Genomic DNA, 20,331 nt, shown 5'->3' with positions numbered 1-20,331 from the left:
GCATTTTTAAATGGCTTTATTAATGAACTAGTCTATGTTGATCAACCTCCCAGGTTTGAAGACCCTAGATATCCTAATCATGTTTATAGGTTGTCCAAGGCACTATATGGGCTTAAGCAAGCCCCAAGAGCTTGGTATGAGCGCCTTCGGGACTTCCTCATTGAGAAGGGCTTCACCATTGGAAAGGTCGACACCACACTATTCACCAAGAAGCTTGATGGGCATATCTTCATTTATCAAGTATATGTTGATGATATCATCGTTGGATCATCAAATGAAGACTCATGCAAAGAATTTGGTAAATTAATGTCGAAGGAGTTCAAGATATCAATGATTGGTGAGCTTACATTCTTTCTTAGTTTTTAAGTCAAGCAAATGAAAGAAGGCATCTTCATCTCTCAAGAGAAATACACAAAAGATCTTCTCAAGAGATTCAAGATGGATGAATGTAAGCCAATCAAAACACCAATGCCTACCAATGGACATCTCGACCTAGATGAGGGAGGTAACTCGGTTGATCAAACTCTCTACCATTCTATGATTGGTAGCTTGTTATATTTAACCGCATCTAAGCCCGACATTATGTTTAGTGTGTGTATGTGTGCTAGATTTCAAGCTAGTCCTAAGGAAACACATTTAATTGCCGTAAAAAGAATCCTTAGGTATCTTAAGCACATATCAAGCATTGGCCTTTGGTATCCCAAAGGAGCTTTATTTGAATTAATTGGCTATTCCGATTCGGATTACGCTGGATGCAAAATTAATAGAAAGAGCACATCCGGAGGGTGCCATTTGCTTGGTAGATCACTTGTGTCTTGGTCCTCCAAGAAACAAAATAGTGTGGCTTTGTCCATCGCCGAAGCAGAATACATTGCCATGGGTGCTTGTTGTGCACAAATATTATACATGAAATAAACTTTGCTAGACTATAGAGTAGTTCTAGAGAAAGTACCTCTTTTGTGCGATAATGAAAGTGTAGTAAAACTTGCAAATAATCCGGTTCAACACTCTCACATCAAGCATATAGATATCCGCCATCACTTTCTAAGAGATCATGTGGCTAAAAATGATATATCACTAGAAGGTGTAAGATCCGAAGATCAATTAGCAGATATCTTCACTAAACCGCTAGATGAGGCTACATTTTGTAGATTGCGGAATGAGCTCAATGTACTTGATTTTAGTAACTTCACTAAAAATTAAGCTTGTGTTGTCCCTTGCATTCATTGTAATATACAACATGTTTAAATTGTGGCAATGCATATAGGGCTTGTCTAACATGGTTAAGATAACCGCCGAAAAGCGTGTGAAGAAGCTTAACCTTGGATCAAACTTGACAAGCAACTAGATTTACTTACAAGTATTGCATATGCATGAATATTGTTTTGTCGTTTTGTTCCATTTGCCCTCTTGTTGCCTATTTTCTTAAAAAGAATTATAGCCTAAGATAAAATATTTAAAAAAAATATGAGGGTTTGAGAGAGGTCACTCACATCAGTCTCAATTGGTGTTTATTTGGATCTTATTCAAGTTGGGACTTGATTGGGAATAGGCAGCGCGAAGGAAGTTTGAAGATTTGCTGAAAAAGGTGCACCGGACGCTGCACCGGACGCTGCTGTCCAGCGTTCGGTCAGTTCACAGGAGGTGAACTGCTGGTGAAGGAGTGATCGGACGCTGCATCTGTGCGTCCGGTCAGGAAGGGTTCTGCGTCCGGTCGATCGAAGGAAGACCAAGTTGTACTGACCGGACCCTGCCTGCGTCCGGTCATGGACCACCGGACGCGTCCGGTCCCGATTCTAGAGGAACTGGACCTCTCTGGAATTGACCGGATGCTGGGTGGTAGCGTCCGGTCGCTACCACCAGAGCATCCGGTCAGTGGATCTCACGCGGCTTCAGGACTCTTTTCTCTATTTCCTAATCCGTCGCGTGTGGGGAACTATTTAACCGCAGTCATACCCAATTTTGCCCTTCACCTCGCTTTTGCCCTAGCCAGCGCCGCCGCCTCCTGCGCCTCCACTGCTTGCCAGCCACGCGCCGCCGCGCTACTGCCTCGCTGTGCCACTGCAACACCGCGCCGGCCACCTCGCGCCCAAGCTCGCCGCGCCGCCATCCAGCTAGCTTTGCCCGAGCCTTCTAGCGCACCACCGCGCCAGCATAGCTCACGCCGCCGCAGCTCGCGCACCACAGTGCTCGCCCGGCCCCCTCGCCACCACGCTGCCCAAGCCGAGCCCGCTGAGATTTTTGGCGCCGTTGCCAAGCCTGCTGGTCATCTCATGCCGTGTGCCCTAGCCCTACCACCTCCTTGATTAGTAAGGCAAGATTTATTTTTCAATCTTGATCTATACAATTGTGACCTAGATCATATTTTCAATGCACTGATTCCCCACTGCATTCAGGGTTTTTTTGACCTAACCCTAGCCAGTTCCGAGATTCCCTGTGTGACATCTCATCTTTTCTCGGATCGCTGCTTGTCAGGTAGAAAGCCATTCGATTCTATTTCATATCCACATTGCTTTCTCTATTAGGGTTTCGCATCTATTAGACATATGGTATTTATTTGTATATCCATCTATTCTATCGTGCAGCGTGTCGGTTCCATTGTGGTTCCTATGGCAGTTGACAGTCAACTCGGAGCCAAGCTCGCGAGTAAGGATCGAGGCCAAGCCTCGAAAGTGGCAGTTTGACAGTTGATCTTCATCAGCGGCAGTTCATCATCTTGTTAGTTCAGATGGCTCGCACCAAGAACGTTGGTGATGGCCCAGGTGATGATGATCGGAGGCCCCCGCCTCACTAGCCAGCCGGATCAAAGGGCAAGTCAACCAAGCAGGTGACATCCAAGAAGTGGAAGTACCCCGACGCAGAGACAGCGAGAGCAGCAGCTGTTGCAGAGGCTGCAGAGCGTGCCGAGAGAGGTGGTGCCCACAGCAGAGTTGTCATTGCAGATCAGCTGGTTTCACCAGCAGTCAGAGCTATGATTGAGGAGGTTGAGCGTCGTCACGGTAGTCTAGCTAGGACTGCCATGTTTGCAGGATGATGGGTTGCCATTGAGGAAGGCCCGTTAGTAGAGTAGGAGCTAGTTCAGCAGACTTAGGAGGGCGAGCAGGCCCAGCAGACTTAGGAGGGTGAGCAGGCCTAGCAGACTCAGCAAGTCAAGGAGACAGAGCTGGCACCCTAGCTTTGCCGCTCTGGACGGACCTGTGTACCAGTCTCATCAAGGCCGTCGACACAGCGGAGGGGATCACGTCCTCCACCTAGACCACAGGGTCTACCTCTAGTGGTACACTTCGACTTGAGGGCCGCTACAGCCAGGCAGGTTCAGCAGCTGTGTTTTGTTGAGTTTGAGGTTTGGTTTCCTCCGAGGAGGGATGAGAGAGTAGCTAAGGGTTTCTACACGCCACTGTGGGAGGACTTCTACAATGCTTATCTCAACAGTAGGGCAGTGTTTCGATCTTAGAGAGTCTGTCGGATAGAGTCTACTGTGGCAGCCGCCGGAGAGCACATTCGGCCTTACCTATCATATTTGCCAGGACTGATAGATTTGATTGGATGGACGGGGATATATGTACTATCTTGGGTTCGTCAGTTTTATGCTTCACTCTTCATCGATCCACATCACAGATTCATTCACTTTGCTTTTAGAGGCAAAGACTACAGAGTGATGAGTGGCAGGGTCAGAGAGATACTGAGGCTACAAGAGCAGCCTGTCAAGATGCATGAGGTTTGTTATGGACAGTAGGAGCCTCCCAAGCGTCCTCATGGAGGGTTGGTGCCTCCTACAGATTTAGTGCGACATTGCTTCAAGGAGCCTTTTGGAGAGGGGTCGAGCAGGAACCCCAGTGACTTGACTCCTATAGCGAGAGTGCTAGAGGTCATTATTAGGAGGACACTGCTTCCCAGGTTGGGATATAGAGAGGGCCTGACTCGCCTATAGGTCTGCCTTCTTAATGCCCTGATGCAGCAGACAGTATTTGATATCTAGGACCTCCTTCTTTCAGAGATGGAGGATACTATAGCTGAGGGATTCAAGGGTCGTAGGCAGCTTCCCTATGCTCACTGGATCACATTCCTCATCTACAGAGTAGTGCTTGATAAGCCCCCTAGTATGATGGATGAGTATATAGGTGCCACCATAGAGTTCCTAGCTTACAACCTATCATAGAGGATCAGACACACCACTCCTTAGGCACCCAGATAGCCTAGCCATCATCCCGACGTGCCAGAGTCCGCAGCTCAGTAGGATGAGATCATTAGAGGGATTGTAGCCACTAAGGAGGAGGAGCTAAAGGCACAGCAGGAGTTGAGCGAGTACAGTGACAGTTCTAACGATGACTACCTACCTATTCCTCAGATGCCTCCACATAGACACAATGCAGAGGCCGGTAGCTCTAGTTCTGCTCCACCTGCTTCGCAGACAGACCCCGCTCTCATTGCTATTCTTGAGCGGATGCAGCAGACATAGGATAGACAGGCACATGAGACAGCTGCTACTTTTGCCTAGTTTCAGACTCAACAGGACAAGTTCCAGAGGCAGTAGCAGGCCATGCAGCAGCAGCAGCAGATGCATCAGCAGTAGATACTCTTACAACAGCAGCTTATGGGTTTCATGCAGCATGTAGTGACAGCTCTTGGGGCCCCACAGCCATAGACTTCGCCCCAGCTTGCTCAGCCTGCTTCCACCACGATGACTCCAGCTATACAGCCCAGTGGGCTTCAGGGTTAGGGACAGCCTCTAGCTCAGTTTGCTTCACCTCTTGTACAGGTGTCCTAGTGGTTAGCCTCACCCGTGGTAGCCCCGCGGTTCACTCCACTTCAGACAGGCTTCACACCAGAGCAGTCTTCCTCACTATTCGTGCCTGACACGTCAGTCTCCAAGAGTCTTGGAGCATCCTTCAGCGAGTTGACCGGCATGCCTACTCCACCTCATATGCATATTGCCGGTCTGTCTACAGTAGCCCTAGTCGTAGTAACTACTCAGAGGCTCCCCTCGTATGTTGCCTCGTCAGATCCTATGACAGACATACTAGCAGCTTCATAGGCAGCACCAGCCCCGGCTCAGACCCAGACTGCTTCAGCAACACTTCCTGCCATAGAGGGCCAGTCAGTTCAGAGCTCAAGGTCAGATGATGATGGTGCCTAGTTCCAGCTTGCCCCACATTCTTCAGCGCCCGGCTCATCCGCTGCAGCCCCGCCGATCGACCCCTAGGTTTTGGTGTTTGACGCCAAAGGGGGAGAGGGAGTTTGAGTATGTAGTCTCAGGGGGAGTTACATTTAGGGGGAGCTAGTTATATAGTATTAGCTTATTATATACATTTGGAGTTTTATTTGTGTGATACACTATTACTTATGCATTTGTGTGTTTACCTTCATGCATACTATTATATATATGTGATAGTGCTATCTACGTGATTGTGATATATGACATGTGTGATTTCTACTTTGCATTATCTATATGTCATATCACTTGTGTTATGCTCATTTGCTTTTGCTTCCGCGTTTATACTTTGAAGCAAATGAGCTTTGTTATTTGTACTCATGCTTAATTCATATCCTTTGAGTACATTGTGTTGGCTTGGATCATATAAGCTTGACTAACACTTTTGTTCTTATCGACAAAAGCTTATATGAACCAAGCCCGTCAAAAACCTCACTCCATAACATACTCGAGGCAGTATTGTCATCAATCACCAAAAAGGGGGAGATTGAAAGCATCTAGGCCCCTAGTTGGATTTCGGTGATTAATGACAATACAAGATTACTATGACTAACATGTGTTTTGCAGTGGCAAATAAAGTTAGGTCATGGTAATGGAGATCGATTGGGCAATCGAGGTTGTCATGCCCCTACGATGGAAATCATTTCAGTTTTCAAAGGATTGGACGACAAGGTTAAGGATGACTAGTTCTAAGTGTCGAGTGGAGTTAGAAAGACACTTAGAGTAGTTTAGGACTGTTTTTCCTTTGGCCGTACTATTAAGGGGGGTATGGACGGATAGCTTGACCTAGTTGAGTCTAGTGAGTTAGGTGTGGTGCACACTTGTTAAAACTAGCTCTAGGTAGCTCCTATGAATGCCTAAGATCCTTTGGAGCAAACTTCATTCACATATGATCGAGAGTTGGAAGTGAATGGAGGGTCAAATACTGGCCGGACGCTGGCTCCAGTGCGATCGGACGCTAGCCGCAGGGTTCGGTCAGTTCATTTGACCGAGGAAAACAAGTCTGGTGTGATCAAACGCTGGAAGGTCAATGTGACTGGACGCTGAGGGCCAGCGTCCGGTCGACTCCAGTAAGGGTCCAGACTTGAGAAAGTGTGACCGGACGCGTCCGGTCAGTGGTGATCGGACCCTGAGTATCTAGCGTCCGGTCATTTACAGTAAGCATCCAAGAGCGACCAGATGCGTTCGGTCAGTACTGACCGGACCCTGATAGCGTCCGGTCATCACTTGAAAACTGTTGCATGGGTTGAACTGACCGGAGCGTCCGGTCAAAACGATCAGAGCGTCCGATCATCCCGCAGAAGCTCATAACGGTTCATTTTTTAGGCTGCCTTATAAATAGAAGCTCCACTCATGAGTGGAGTTACTTTTGCTCATTCCAACAGCTGAGAAACACATTTGTGAGTGCCAAGAAGAGCAAGGTCCTAGTGAGGTGTTTGTGATTTGAGAATCCAAGAGTGAAACCTCATTAGTGAATCAAGAGTAGACAAGTGTGCATCCATCTTCTCATTAGGCTTCGCGTGGTCAAGTGAGAGTTCGTGCTTGTTACTCTTGGTGATCGCCATCACCTAGACGGCTTGGTGGTGATTGGGAGCTTGGTGATCACCTGGCGGAGCTTATGGGTGACCCAACTCAAGTTGTGAGCGGCTTTGGGTGATTCGCCGTGATGGAGTGTCAAAGAATCAACCCGTAGAGAGCACTTGATCCTTGCGTGGATCAAGGGGGAGCTACACCCTTGCGCGGGTGCTCCAATGAGGACTAGTGGAGAGTGGCGACTCTCCGATATCTCGGCAAAACATCGCCGCGTTCCTCTCTCTATTTACTTTGAGTATTTACTTTGAGCAATTCAATACTTGTCTTTACATTCGTAGAATTGCTATGCTAAAGTAAGTTTGGAACATAGGTTGCAAGTCTATTGTGCGTTAATTTGATAGAAACACTTTTCTAGGCATAAGGGGTTAATTGGGCTATCCGTAGGATTTGATTATTGCAAGAAAATTTATAATTAGCCCAATTCACCCCCCTCTTGGGCATCTTGATCCGTTCACCTACATCAATTCCTACAAGGGTTAGGGCTTAGGATTATGTGGTTCATAGGTGGATGGCTTGGGAGCTCACCAACTTGATGGTCGTGGTAGGTATTGGGTGGAGTGGCTAAGGCAAAGGAGACAACAAACTATTTATTGATTGGGTGGAAAGGCATGGGATGGTGGAGGGCGGTGATTCCTTTTGGCAGTGATGTTGTTGCATCCAGGCAAGGTGACATCATATGCTAGGGACCGGAGCATGGATGGCATCGAGGTCAAGGTTTGTAATGGTTAGGGGAGCTAGTAGTAGTATAGGGGCACAACTCATGTGGTGGCGGTGTTACACCGTAAATCATTTACTAAAATATGTCATGAGCATCATGTTTATGTGTTAATGCATATAATAGTTTGTAGATCAATTTCCGTAACTCAAAATGATCAATGGAAATGTGAAATGAAAGTTAATTCCATAGTCATGTTATATCACTTAGGGTTTAAAACTAATTTTTATTAAGCAAAAATGCTATAGAACATGTATGTGATACTTGAATAAAGTTTGAAGTACAAACTTTGTAGATGATAATGAAATACCTGCGGTTGAAAAATGATACTACTAGCTAAGATTTCCAATAGCTTAAAAATGCAATTTGAAATAGAGTTCAACTCAGAACTTAGAAAATTTCTTGAACTTTGCAAAGGGTAGACATTGCTTTGTTCATCAATTTTTGTAGAAAAATTTAGTTAAGAAGCAGAGTAGTGTCATGGCCTGTTTTAGTAGCCTAATGTACCCTCTAAAGTATGATGAAGATGGTTTGGGTGTTTGGCCAACCGATTAGTTGTTTTGAACGCATTAAAAAGCATGCATGGCCCGTCCTCGGTCGGTTTCCTCGCGTAGGCGCGGTCACCGCGCCCTTGAGCCACGACGTCGATGCGCCAGCCACCTACGCACGTGCCTAGCCGCTATGGCCGACAGCCCTGGCGCACGGCTGCCCCACCTCACTATCGCGCTACTACCCTGCCACTAGCTCCCAGCCATGAGCTATCATGACGTTGTTGCCCTGCCCCATCACGCACTGCGCTACCATCGCGTCCGCCACTGTTGCCTCGCATCGCGACGCTGCCGCTGTCGTCGTGTCACCCTAGTACACGTGTTGCATCGCGCTGCCCTCCCTGGCCCGGTTGGGTACCATCCGCACGTGGCCATGCGCTGAAAGGTCCTAATGGCTAGAGGGGGGGTGAATAGCCTAATAAAATTTCTACAACAACACTTAACAAAATGGTTAGACAATTATGAGGCAAAGCAAGTGTTGCGCTAGCCTACTCAAAATATAAGCCACCTACCACAATTCTAGTTTAGATAGAGTCTATTCACACAATAGCTATGACACTACCCTATGTTAGTGTGCTCTCAAAAGCTAACTAAAGAGTCACACCAACCAACCAAGCAAGCTCTCATAACTAGCTACACTAAAGAGCTTGTCAACTAGTTTACGGCAAAGTAAAGAGAGTGATCAAGAAGGTTATACCACCATATAGATGAAGAACCAATCAATCACAAAAATGAATAACAATGAAGACCAATCACCTTGGAATCAATGATGAACACAATGATTTTTACCAAGGTTCACTTGCTTGTCGGTAAGCTAGTCCTCGTTGTGGTGATTCACTCACTTGGAGGTTCACGCGCTAATTAGCATCACACACCAAACCCTCAATAGGGTGCCACACAACCAACACAAGATGAGGATCACACAAGCCACGAGCAATCCACTAGAGTACCTTTTGGTGCTCTGCCGGGGAAAGGTCAAGAACCCCTCACAATCACCACGATCGGAGCCGGAGACAATCACCACCTCCACTCAATGATCCTCGCTGCTCCAAGCCATCTAGGTGGCGGCAACCACCAAGAGTAACAAGCGAAATCCACAGCGAAACACGAACACCAAGTGCCTCTAGATGCAATCACTCAAGCAATGCACTTGGATCACTCCCAATCTCACTATGATGATGAATCAATGATGGAGATGAGTGGGAGGGTTTTGGCCAAGCTCACAAGGTTGCTATGTCAATGCAAATGGCCAAGAGAGTGAGCTTGAGCTGGCCATGGAGCTTAAATAGAAGCCCCCACGAAATAGAGCCGTTATACCCCTTCACTGGGCACACTGCGTTCTGACCGGATGCTCCAGTCATACTGACCGAACCCTAGACCCAGCGTCCGGTCCACTGATTTATGCCACATGTCACTCTGAGTTAAAACTAAATCGTCAGATCACAATGGCTAAGTGCCGACCGGACGCTCCGACAAAACTGACCGGACCCTAGAGCCTCAGCGTCCGGTCGAGTACAGTAAGGGTCCAAATCCATTTTTTTCTTAACCAGACGCGTCCGGTCCACCTCGACCGGACACAACCCAGCATCTGGTGGAGTACCCTAGCTACTGTACCGCCAGGTCAGCATGACCGGACGTAGGCAGTCAACGTCCCGTGCATTCAAATCCAACATCTGGTCACTAGATCGATGCTGGCATCTCCTCTGTCTTCTTCACCCTTGCTCAATTGTGCTAACCACCAAGTGTATCACCTTATGCACATGTGTTAGCATATTTTCACAAACATTTTCAAGGGTGTTAGCACTCCACTAGATCCTAAATGCATATGTAATGAGTTAGAACATCTAGTGGCACTTTGATAACTGCATTCCGATACGAGTTTTACTCCTCTTAATAGTACGGCTATCAAACCTAAATGTGATCACACTCTCTAAGTGTCTTGATCACCAAAACAAAGTAGCTCCTACAAATTCTACCTTTGCCTTGAGCTTTTTGTTTTTCTCTTACTTCTTTCCAAGTCCAAGCACTTGATCATCATCGTGGCGTCACCACATCATGTTATGATCTTCATTTGCTTGACCACTTGGAGTGTGCTACCTATATCATGATCACTTGATAAACTAGGTGAGCACTTAGGGTTTCATCAATTCACCAAAACCAAACTAGAGCTTTCAATCTCTCCCTTTTTGGTAATTAATGACAACCCTTATACAAATATATGAATTAAAATTCAATTGAATCCATATTGCTTGCCCAAGCATATTTACCATGTGTAAAAGGATATGGATAAGTTTTATGAACCCCAAATGGTAGCAATTGCTCCCCCTACATATGTGCTAAGAGTTTAGATTATAGCTTGCACATATGCTTAGATAGAAAATATAGGAGTCAATGTCTACCAAATGATGCTAAGGTATAAAAGATGGACCTTTAAAGCGTGATACCAATTGGAGTGCACCAATATACCATCCTTAGCACCATGGTTAGCTCAATATCACTTGAAAACATACTTTGGAAAGATACCACTTGTAAAGACTTACTTGGAAATGAAAGTTATCTAATGATTTCATTTCATCATTCAATCTTACAACTAACATTCATCACACAAGCATGGATGTTTAAATTTAATACTTGTGCCATGCAGGCAAACATATGAAATGCACATTCAAATGCACCATACAAGTTTATGAGCTTGCTCCCCCTACTTGTGTGCTCAAAATTTTAATTGATCCCTTTCCCTTGTCATATCTCTCCCCCTATGTCATATATCAAGATATCTTTATGTTTCACTCCCTTTATGATATTTCTTCCCATTTTTCACTATCTTTGATACTATCTTTGTTTCTTTCCCCCTTTGTCATCAATGACCACAAAGGTTCTAAATATAGATAGTATTACTTATAGGGTCGAGATTATCAATGTCAATCAATGGGGTGAGGATTATTTTCCCAAATTTGGTCCAATTTAGATCATTTGCCAAAGATATTTAACTCGGTTTGATCCAAAGACAAGATTCTTCACACCTCCAAATAAGGGTTATCTTGTACCATATTGAGTTAAATACTTAGAGCTCATTTTCTAGATTAAACACTAGGTTTACAAGCCCCAAAACATGTCATATGCTACCACTAGATCAAGTTAAGCATAGAAGCAATAGTGATACCATATAGACATCAAAATCATTTGATTTTCATCAATGAGCCTAATAAAATAGAACCACTTGAAAGGTCCTAATAAAATTGAAAATGTGACTAGATGCACTAATCATGTCCTTAGCAAAGATGTATGTCATGCCAATCAACTTTTACCTTGGATTGCTCGAATGAGAGGCATGTCATGTAAGTGGGAGGTGCATCAACACATATTTGAGAAATCCAATATGTTCAACTCATTTCTTAGCTTGCAAAACCTTTTCTCATCCAATGGCTTGGTGAATATATCGGCAAGTTGATCTTCGGTGCCTACACTCTCAATGCAAATGTCCCCTTTTTGTTGGTGATCTCTTATGAAATGGTAGCGGACATAAATGTGCTTTGTTCTTGCATGTTGCACCGGATTGTTGGTTAGCTTGATTGCACTCTCATTGTCACATAGCAATGGCACTTTCTTGAACTTAATTCCAAAGTCACTCAAAGTGGCCTTCATCCAAAGTATTTGTGCACAACAACTACCAGCGGATATATATTCGGCTTCGGCGGTTGATAATGCAACACTATTTTGCTTTTTTGATGACCATGAAACAAGTGATCTTCCCAACAATTGACATATGCCCGAGGTGCTCTTCCTTTCAACCTTGCATCCTGCATAGTCCGAGTCAGAGTAACCAACTAACTCAAACTTTGCTCCTTTGAGATACCACAAACCAACATTTGGTGTATGCTTCAAGTATCTTAATATTCTCTTTGTAGCCTTCAAATGACTTTTTCTTGGTGAGGCTTAAAATCTTACACACATGCATACACTAAACATGACATCCAGCCTTGATGCGGTCACATAGAGTAGGCTTCCAATCATAGACCGATACAACTTTTGATCCACTATATTTCCACTTGCATCACTATCCAAGTTGCCATTGGTTTCCATTGGTGTGCTAATGACTTTGCTATCAATCATGCTAAACTTCTTGATCATGTCCTTGATATACTTGCCTTGACTTACAAATATACCATTCTTCAATTGCTTGATTTGAAGACCAAGGAAGTAACTTAACTCTCCAATCATGGACATCTCAAACTCATTAGCCATCATCTTTCCGAACTCATCACAAAAATCTTGATTTGTTGATCCAAATATGATATCATCAACATAGATTTGCAACATAAACAAGTCTTTTCCAACCTTCTTGATAAAAAGAGTGGTGTCAACCTTGCCTATTGTAAACCCTTTAGAGAGGAGGAAGTCCCTTAATATCTCATACCATGCTCTAGGTGCTTGCTTCAAGCCATACAATGCCTTCTTCAACTTGTACACATGGTTGGGCTTCTTGTCATCTTCAAAACCTAGAGGTTGCTCAACATATACTTCTTCATTGATGTAGCCATTTAGAAATGCACTCTTAACATCCATTTGATAGAGCTATATGTTGTGGGCATAAGTATAGGCTAGCAAGATTCTAATTGCTTCCAATCTAGCAACCGGGGCATATGTTTCTCCAAAGTTAAGACCTTCAACTTGTGTATAGCCTTGTGCTACTAATCTTACTTTGTTCCTTACTACTATCCCATCTTGATCTTGCTTGTTTCTAAAGACCCATTTGGTTTCAATCATATTGTGTCCCTTTGGTCTTTCTACCATCTCCCATACTTGATTTCTTATGAAGTTATTCAACTCTTCATGCATAGCATTTACCCAATCAACATCCTTCAAAGCTTCATCTATCTTCTTTGTTTCAATGGATGATACAAATGAGAAGTGTTCATAGAATGATACCAATCTTGATCTTATTTATATACCTCTAGAAATATCACCAATGATAGTGTCCAATGGATGATCTCTTGCAATATTTGTTGGTTAGAGTATTGGAACTTGATTGCTTACACTTGCTTGATCATTGGGTTGAGATGATATACTAGCCACTTGATCTTGTTCATTGTCATGAGAGCCACTTGCACTAACTTGATTTGTATTATCTTGCTCATTTGAGTTAGAGAGTACTTGCACTTGATCATCTTCATCATCATTTACTTGCCTAGGCCTCAATTCATCAATATCCATGTTCTTCATGGCATTTGAAAGTTGAATGCCTCTAACATCTTCCAAGTTCTCATTCTCTTCTTGTGAACCCTTGGTTTCATCAAATTCAACATCATGAACTTTCTCAAGAGTACCACTATCCAAATTCCAAACTCTATATGCTTTGCTTGTAGTGGAATAACCAAGTAGGAATCATTCATCACATTTCTTGTCAAACTTGTCCAATCTTGTGCCTTTCTTTAAGATATAGCATTTGCAACCAAAGACCTAAAAATATGCAATGTTGGACTTTCTACCATTCAAGAGCTCATAGGGTGTCTTCTCTTTCAATGGGTGACAATAGAGGTGGTTGCTACAATAGCAAGCCGTGTTGATAGCTTCGACCCAAAAAGATTTACTCACATTGTACTCACTAAGCATAGACCTTGCTATATCAGTGAGTATTCTATTCTTCCTCTCAACAAGGCCATTTGATTGGGGTGTGTACTTGGTCGAGAATTGATGTCTAATTCTAAATTCATCACATAACTCATCAATTCTAGTGTTCTTGAACTCACTACTATTGTCACTTCTAACTCTCTTAATGGTTATTTTAAACTCATTGTGAATGCCTTTGACAAATGATTTGAATATTGCAAATACATCACTTTTGTCCACTAGAAAGAATACCCATATGTATCTAGTGTAGTCATCCACTATCACAAATCCATATTTGTTTCTACCGATACTAGTGTATTGTGTTGGCCTAAATAAATCTATGTGCAATAATTCAAATGCTTTACTAGTGCTCATCATGCTTTTCTTAGGATGGGTGTTTCCAACTTGTTTGCCAGCTTGACAAGAGCTACAAAGCTTATCCTTTTCAAACACAACATCTTTCAAGCCTTTAACTAAGTCATGCTTAACCAATCTATTCAATTGTTTCATTCCAACATGACCAAGCCTTCTATGCCATAACCAACCCATGCTAGACTTAGTGAACAAGCATGTAGATAATCTAGCTTCACTAGCATTAAAATCAACCAAGTATAGATTCTCATATCTAAAGCCTTTGAAGATCAAGTTAGAGCCATCTATACTTATAATTTCTACATCATCTACCCCAAATATGCATTTGAATCCAAGATCACACAATTGAGCCACAGATAGCAAATTGAAGTTCAAGCTCTCTACTAGCAACACATTGGATATGCTCATGTCATTGGATATTATAATCTTACCAAGCCCTTTGACCTTGCCTTTGCCATTATCACCAAATGTGATACTATCATAACTATCATTGCCATTGGTGTTGATTGAGTTGAACATTCTTGCATCACCGGTCATGTGTTGAGTGCACCCACTATCAAGAACCCAATGTCTTCCTCCGGCTTTATAATTAACCTACAAAAGAAGATCAATTCTTTTTAGGTACCCAAACTTGCTTGGGTCCTTGAAGGTTAGTCACTAAGCTCTTTGGTATCCAAATGACTTTCTTCTTTGAGCCCATCCATGGTTTACCAATGAACTTAGCCTTCACACCATTTGTGCCCTTAGTAAGCATATAGCATAAATCAAGCTTAATGAAGGATACATTAGCATTTTTACTCTTGTTTTTGTATTAATGCTCTTTATGACCAACTTGTTTGCAACTAGTGCAAAACCGACCGTTGTTCTTCACAAAACTAGTCTTGTGAGGAGCAAAGGCCGCTTTGCTTTTCTTGGAGGTATAGCTCAATCCCTCTTTGTAGAGAGAAGCTCTTTGGCTACCTAAGCACATAAGCAAGTGGTAGTCACCATCATAAGCCTTAGCTAAGGTGTAAGTGAGTTTAGTGACCTCCTTCTTGAGGTTCTCATTCTCAACCACTAGTGAGACATCACAAGTGAGACCATCACTACTAGATGAGGTAGAAGTGGAAGTGCTACAAGAAGGGTTAGTAGTAGCAACAATGATAGGCATAGATAGTGATGTATCAATTATATCACAAGTTAAACCTACATCATAAGTTTCAACATGCTTCTTTTTATCTTGTTCATTAAGCAAAGTGGAATGAGCCTTTTCAACCTTTTGTGAGCCTTGCCAAGCTTCTCATGGGCTTCCTCTAGCTTCTCATTAGTTGTTTTGAGCTCATCAAGGGCTTGCTTAAGGGCTTTTACCTCCTTTTTCAAGCTCTTGCATTCCCTTCTCTTAATATCAAAGTGTTCTTTAGTATCTTCTAGCATGTCAAATAATTCATCCTTAGTAGGTTCATCATCATCACTATCACTATCATTTTTATTTTTATGTTCATTATCATCAACATGTTCTTCATCACTTTCATCATTATAAGATTGTACCTTAGTGGCCTTAGCCATGAAGCATAATGAAGATTCGAAGAGAGAAGGCTTCTCATTGATAGCAATGCTTGCAAGAACCTTCTTCTTGGTGATCTTGTGATCATCACTATCATCATCATCACTTGAGGAAGCATCACTATCCCAAGTGACTACATATGAACCACCCTTCTTCTTCTTGAAGGCCATCTTGTCCTTCTTCTCTTTCTTTTCCTTCTTGTCCTTCTTCTTGTTCTTCTTGTTGTCATCATCATTGTCGCTATGGTATGGGCATTGAGCAACAAGATGATCTTTGCTTCCACATTTGAAGCACCTTCTTGACTCTTCTTTGCTCTTGAATGAAGATTTCTTTCTTCTTATACGGTAGCCCTTCTTCACCATGAACTTACCAAATCTCTTGACAAATAGAGCCATCTTATCATCATCATCATCCCATGAATCATCATCTTCACTTGATATTTCTTGCTTGGCTTTTCCCTTAGATGATGTGGCTTTGAATGCCACGCTCTTCTTCTTGTCATCCTTCTTTTCTTCTTTCTTCTCCCTCTTTTCTTCCTTCTCATCATCATCTCTATAAGCATCATCGGTCATGATATCTCCCAAGATTTGATTTGGTGTCATTGTATCCAAACTGAACCTCATTAGAATAGTGACCAATGCACCAAATCTTGAGGGTAAGCATCTCAATAACTTATTTGAGAATTCCTTGTCCTCTATCTTCTCACCAAGTGCCTTGAGATCATTTACAATCACTTCCATCCGATGGAACATATCTGGCACACTCTCATCTTCCTTCATCTTAAAACTAGCAAATTTATCCTTGAGAATGTATGCCTTTGCACCCTTGATTGCCTTGGTGCCCTCAAATGATTCTTCCAATTTCTTCCATGCCCCATGAGCTCTCTCAATGTTCTTGATTTGCTCAAATATTCTCTCATCCAAAGCATCATGGATGGCACTAAGAGCAATGTCATTATTTTGGAGTAGCAATTCTTCGGCGGCGGTGGAGCCTCTTCATCTTTTATCTTAATTTTTGTTTCTACCACCTTCCAAATCTTCCTATTGATTGACTTAATATATGTTGTCATCTTAGCCTTCCAATAGGGATAATTTGAGCCATCAAATTGGGGTGGCTTCTTGGTGTTGTTGATTTGAGCTATTTTTACACCGAAGGTTGTTAAGCCTCAAATCACGGTGACCTTGGCTTTGATACCACTTGAAAGGTCCTAATGGCTAGAGGGGAGGGTGAATAGCCTAATAAAATTTCTACAACAACACTTAACAAAATGGTTAGACAATTATGAGGTGAAACAAGTGTTGCGCTAGCCTACTCAAAATGCAAGCCACCTACCACAATTTTAGTTTAGATAGAGTCTATTCACACAATAGCTATGACACTACCCTATGTTAGTGTGCTCTCAAAAGCTAACTAAAGAGCCACAACAACCAAGCAAGCAAGCTCTCACAACTAGCTACACTAAAGAGCTTGTCAACTAATTTGCGGTAAAGTAAAAAGAGTGATCAAGAAGGTTATACCGCCGTGTAGATGAAGAACTAATCAATCACAAAGATGAATATCAATGAAGACCAATCACCTCGGAATCAATGATGAACACAATGATTTTTACCGAGGTTCACTTGCTTGCCGGCAAGCTAGTCCTCGTTGTGGTGATTCACTCACTTGGAGGTTCACACGCTAATTGGCATCACACGCCAAACCCTCAATAGGGTGCCGCACAACCAACACAAGATGAGAATCACACAAGCCACGAGCAATCCACTAGAGTACCTTTTGGCGCTCTGTCGAGGAAAGGTCAAGAACCCCTCACAATCACCATGATTGGAGCCGGAGACAATCACCACCTCCGCTCAACGATCCTCGTTGCTCCAAGCCATCTAGGTGGCGGCAACCACCAAGAGTAACAAGTAAAATCCGCAGTGAAACACAAACACCAAGTGCCTCTAGACGCAATCACTCAAGCAATGCACTTGGATCACTCCCAATCTCACTATGATGATGAATCAATGATGGAGATGAGTGGGAGGGCTTTGGCTAAGCTCATAAGGTTGCTATGTCAATGCAAATGGCCAAGAGAGTGAGCTTAAGCCGGCCATGGGCTTAAATAGATGCCCCCACGAAATAGAGCCATTATACCCCTTCACTAGGCACACTGCGCTCTGACCGGACGCTCCGGTCATACTGACCGAACCCTAGACCCAACGTCCGGTCCACTGATTTATGCCACATGTCACTCTAAGTTAAAACTGAATCGTCAGATCACAATGGCTAAGTGCCGACCGGACGCTCCAGCAAAACTAACCGAACCCTAGAGCCTCAGCGTCCAGTCGAGTACAGTAAGGATCCAAATCCGTTTTTCCTTGACCGAATGCGTCCAGTCCACCTCGACCAGACATAGCCCAGCATCTAGTGGAGTACCCTAGCTACTGTATCGCTAGGTCAGCGTGACTAGACATAGGCAGTCAGTGTCCGGTGCATTCAGATCCAGCATCCGGTCATTGGATCGACGCTGGCATCTCCTCTGTCTTCTTCACCCTTGCTCAATTGTGCTAACCACCAAGTGTATCACCTCGTGCACATGTGTTAGCATATTTTCACAAATATTTTCAAGGGTGTTAGCACTCCACTAGATCCTAAATGCATATGCAATGAGTTAGAGCATCTAGTGGCACTTTGATAACCGCATTCCGATACGGGTTTCACTCCTCTTAATAGTACGACTATCAAACCTATCTTGATCATCAAAACAAAATAACTCCTATAAATTCTACCTTTGCCTTGAGCTTTTTGTTTTTCTCTTACTTCTTTCCAAGTCTAAGCACTTGATCATCATCATGGCGTCACCACATCATGTTATGATCTTCATTTGCTTGACCACTTGGAGTGTGCTACCTATATCATGATCACTTGATAAACTAGGTTAGCACTTAGGGTTTCATCAATTCACCAAAACCAAACTAGAGCTTTCATGCGTGCCACCGTCGCTTTTCCATTTATGGCACTACGGCCACGTGGAGCATGCCAATCGGGCACGCATGCCCATCAGCTAGCACCAGCGTGTGGGCCTCCTGGTCCCACTGCTCGCATCCCACCAAGGCGTGGATGAGCCAAACTCACTGCCATGCCCATCTCTCCCTCCCTCTATTTTCTGCCGCCGTCGTGTCGCATCGCGGTGAAGCAAGGGAGCGAGCACCTCTCATCTATTCCTCGTGCTCGCGTCTCCACCTTCACACCCCCTCTCCATCTGACCTCACCCCGCCTTGACTCACGTTGTGCCAAGCTCCAATTTTGGAATCTTGCCGCCGCCGTGCCATTAAGGCTCATCGCCGCCCACGTCGTGGCCAGTCTCTACCACTTTACCCCGTGCCAATTCCTTTGCACCGTTAGCTCATCTTGGCTTCCTCTTCGTCGTGCGCATGCTAGTCGCAGCTTTTGTGCGGCCTTGTCACCGCTGACATGGCCATGCCTTAGCGGTCCACCATTCGCCTCACCACATGCACGTGGCCAACCTTGCTCGGGTCGTCTCCGATCGAGCCGGCTTCTTGGTAAGGTCACCGGTGAGTTGTCGTTGCTCACCCGCTGCCCTACTACCTTGATTGTTGCTGCGTCTCACCTGAACACCGTTGCTATTGTCATAGGGTGTCCACCATCGTGGAGGGGTCCTTCTACACCACCCATTGGCTCATGTAACCACCGCCCATCATCTCATGTCGAACCCTAGGTGAGTGTTGGCCTCGTAGCTAGGTTAGCAGGGGTCCCGCGTGGCTGGCGTAGGCGCCTGTGCACTGTTCACCGCGCCAGAGCGCACGGGGATGGTCGAGGGCCTCACCGTTGTAAAGAGGAGAAAGGTCTGATGGTTCTCTTGCATAAGTGTTGTCTATAAGAATAGTAAAGTAGACTGTAGGTTATTTTGCTCATAGTCTAGGAGCATTTTTGCATATGTGCCAGTGCACGCAGGCCTCCTCGCCATGGGCCGCCTCCACGCGTGGGCTGCGCCTCGCCTGTGGGCCGCCGCGCTCTCTCTCACGCACGCGCGTTGCGCTGCGTGGGCCGAAATTGGTTTAGATTTTTCGTAGAAAATAGAAATAGCTTTTTATTTGTAATTCTGAGATAAACTTTGGTAAATCATATAAAATCATGTAGATGTCCAAAAATTATGAAACCAATTTTGTTAGGTTCCAAAAATTATGCTCTATCTGTTAGTGTATTTAGTTTATATATGTATTTATTCATACTAGCGGCTATTAAATCATTTGTGAGTGTTTAGTATTATTTAGATTAGTATTTGTAGGATTTTTTTGGCAAATTGGTAATAGCTTTGACTATGAAATTTTTATAGTAGATTTATTGTATTATTATGTGCTCACTGTAATTTTTGTAGACTTAGAATAGGTTGAGAAATATGGTAGCTAAGTACTTCTTGTTGTAGTATACAAAAAATCGTTAATAAGAGTAAGAATATATTTTAGTTGCTAAGTAGCACTTGTAGGTGAAACCCTACTGGTTTGATGGGAATGATGATTAGCTTGGTATCTTAGTTATTAGAGCTAGCTTAGTGGCTTAGTAGATGTATTCTTATTTTAAGAACTATTGTTGCCTTAATATTGGATGTTGCATCGTCATTGTATGCATGTAGAGAACGAGTTGATGGAGTTTGTGACCGAGGGCGAGTAGGAGCATTGGTGGGTGTAAGGGGTTGTGTCCCACGGCCAATGGAGCATAGCTTGGTTACACTGTT

The sequence above is a fragment of the Miscanthus floridulus genome, chromosome 7, assembly GCF_019320115.1.
Source record: "Miscanthus floridulus cultivar M001 chromosome 7, ASM1932011v1, whole genome shotgun sequence".
Lineage (NCBI taxonomy): Eukaryota > Viridiplantae > Streptophyta > Magnoliopsida > Poales > Poaceae > Miscanthus > Miscanthus floridulus.
This window is presented reverse-complemented; position numbering follows the sequence as displayed.